Source organism: Marmota marmota, unplaced genomic scaffold, assembly GCF_001458135.2.
Source record: "Marmota marmota marmota unplaced genomic scaffold, marMar, whole genome shotgun sequence".
Lineage (NCBI taxonomy): Eukaryota > Metazoa > Chordata > Mammalia > Rodentia > Sciuridae > Marmota > Marmota marmota.
The window spans coordinates 56,687,422-56,690,356 of record NW_025999842.1 but is presented as its reverse complement, the minus strand read 5'-3'; the positions used below and the strand labels follow the sequence as shown (position 1 = coordinate 56,690,356).

Below are 2,935 nucleotides of genomic sequence, written 5' to 3'. Positions count from 1 at the left end.
ATTATTCATGCATGTGTCTCTGTATATTTATATGTACTCTTTCCTTTCCATTACCTGCTCTCCAGTCAGTGTTTTCTGGTACAAGAACACTTCAAGACTGTTATCTTGATTTCCTAAAGAAACCATCTTTCTCTATGTTAGAAATAAGAGTATTAACTCGCACAAAAAGCATTCTTACTGACATTGTCATTTATACTACCAATAGAAAACACACTCTTAGATCTGAGATATTTCCTTTTGAATGAGTTCATCAGTCATTTTACAAACTGGGCTCCTCACAGGAATTATCAAAATAGCTCCCTAAACAATACCAAAAATATGCATTTAGAACTGTAGAAAAATATTTCTAGAAATTTCAAAAGAGTATTTTTTTGTTGTTGTGGTTTTACTTTTTCCAACTACCTTAATTTCAAAAATAAAAAATTTGGAATTATGCTATTTGGGAATTCAAGGAATGCAATGAGTTTTATATAGTCATAGCTGAATCAAGAATTCAAATAATGTTATCGGGTAAGGGACTCTTCTCAGTATCTGTTGGCCCATATGCTCTTTTGGGTTAATTCTCAGAAACCCTGTTCTCATATGTTGGCAAAATAACCCCCAACTACAATGATAGTTAATATTTTCCATCAATAGCAATTCACCTAGTGAGTGTTGATACTTTGAATCTGAGTGAAAAAACAAAACAAAACAAAACAAAACAAAACAAAAAAAAAAAACGAAGAGTTACAGGATTACAACAACTTTATAGCTAGTAATCCTGGTAAAAATAATACCTTCCTTGTTCTTAATAGTCCCAGAAATAACATTCATTGATTTAACATCAGTGATATATATCAATTACTGAATGCAAGAAGTAGAATACACTGTTCAAAATTAGGTCATGTGTCCATTATTTTCAGTCTACTGTGTAGGTAAATGGACTGAGTCCAACTTGAAATGAAAAGGTTGAGGCTCCAGAAAAGGTAGTAACACAGACAGTAATACATAGAAAATAGAAAAATGAGTGAATGTTACTAAGAACGTTAAAAAATTAGGATTTTCTGACTGAAATATCAAAATTATATAATATGCATCATATTTTTTCTTATTCCACCAGGTGGAAAATTTAATAAATTATGCAAAACTTAGCCTCATTATCACTGATGTTTGAGTAAAACACAATAAGCTATATTAAAATTTAATATTACACACTAATCATAATTCACACATTTAACTAATTTAATTCCCTACTTTACTTTGTATCAAATCCCTGTTCCAACATGGTTTATATCTTGTTCAACTTTGCATTATCAATATTTTGTGCAGATACTATTATAAATGATTTCCCTTCACTGATTCTTTTGGTCATGCAAAGAATGCTTATTGAATAATTGCTATAGTTCAAAGATAATACTTACCTAAAAATATACCAAACACAAATTCCCTGTGCTCTTAGAGAAACAGCAGAGTACTCCAAAATCATCAATAATATGTCTCAAAAAAAACCTTACAAAATAATGCTCATAGACACTTTATATAAAATAATCCAAACTTGGCAACAAACCAATGGCTCATCAACAGAAGAGACAGCAGAAAATATCTCAATAAACAAAGATGTATGTACTCTAATATTGGTGAAGTTATCAAGTTAAAAGGAAACTAAAACAGAATACAAAAATAGAAGGTGCTTCACTGAGAAGTTTCTATGAGAAGTGAAATTTAAGTTCACAATTGTTTGAGTTAACATCATACCATATGCAGGGAACATCCTGGACAAGACAAGATCCTGCCCAAGTAGAGGACTTCATTGTGAGTGGTATGTACCCAGAACCACAGACCAAAATGAAAGCATCAGGCTAGAGCCAAGAGCATTAGTAGGGCATTTATAATCTTGGTAAGGAATTTGTATGAAATATTGAGACACTTCATAGTATACATGTTATATATTTTAATATTCTTCTTATTTCTTATTCAGTGAATTTTGACATATGTATACACATGGGAAAACTATATCCCAACCAACATTCCTGTATTCCCAATAGTTCCTTTTTGACTTTTCCAGGTAGTCTCTTCCCACCTACAGAAAACCACTATACAAATATCCATGATCACAAATTTGTCTTGCCTGTTTTATTTTTTTTTTATTTTTTTGGTAGTTGTAAATGAATAGAAGGCTTTTATTTGTTTATTTATTTTAATGTGGTGCTGAGGATCAAACCCAGTGCCTCACACATGCTAGGCAACCACTCTCACACTGAGCTACAGCCCCAACCCCTCCTGTTCTTGAATTATCACTCTATTGAAAACAGTAGGGCATACTCTTTAGTATCTGTTTTCCCTGTTCTCAACATAATGGTTTTCAGATTTGTTTATGTTATCATATGAATCAGTAGTTCATATGTATTTCTGGGTAGTATAGTTTCCTAAACTCTAAGCATAACATAGATTAAAAACACTAAATCTCTTCTGTTGATAAGCCATTGGTTTATTGCCAGGTTTGAATTATTTTATATAAAGCGTCCATGAGCATTATCTTGTAAGGGTGTTTATTTATTTATTTATTTTTTTTTTGGAGACATATGATTGATGATTTTGAAGTACTAAGAATAAAATTGCTAGAACACATAGCAAGTAAATGCTTAACTCCAAAATATCTGCCAAACTGCTTTCCGAAGTCATTGTGAAATTTTACTTTCCCATATCAATGAATTTGAGTTCCGATTACATCATAATGTAGCCAAAATATAGTGGTGTAATTTAAAAAAATAGTTTTCTACTAAACATGAGAAGATAAATAATTTTCAAAGGATCTTTACCTATGATGATGTTGAGAATCTTGTGGTGTGCATAAGGATACACATACACCAATATTCTTTTGTAATGTAATTAACTATTTTAGACTGCTACTGTTCACTATTTTTTAATTGTTTAGTTGTAGAAATTTACATATTGA

The 2,935-nt window shown here is 31.0% G+C and overlaps 1 non-coding gene across 1 annotated transcript; it reads left to right on the top strand.

Moving 5' to 3' along the window:
• The first annotated feature begins 604 nt into the window (after window positions 1-604).
• LOC125616063 lies at window positions 605-676 on the top strand. The gene has a single exon (XR_007346677.1). It is a non-coding gene; the product is annotated as a small nucleolar RNA SNORD56 (small nucleolar RNA).
• The last annotated feature ends 2,259 nt before the right edge of the window (window positions 677-2,935 follow it).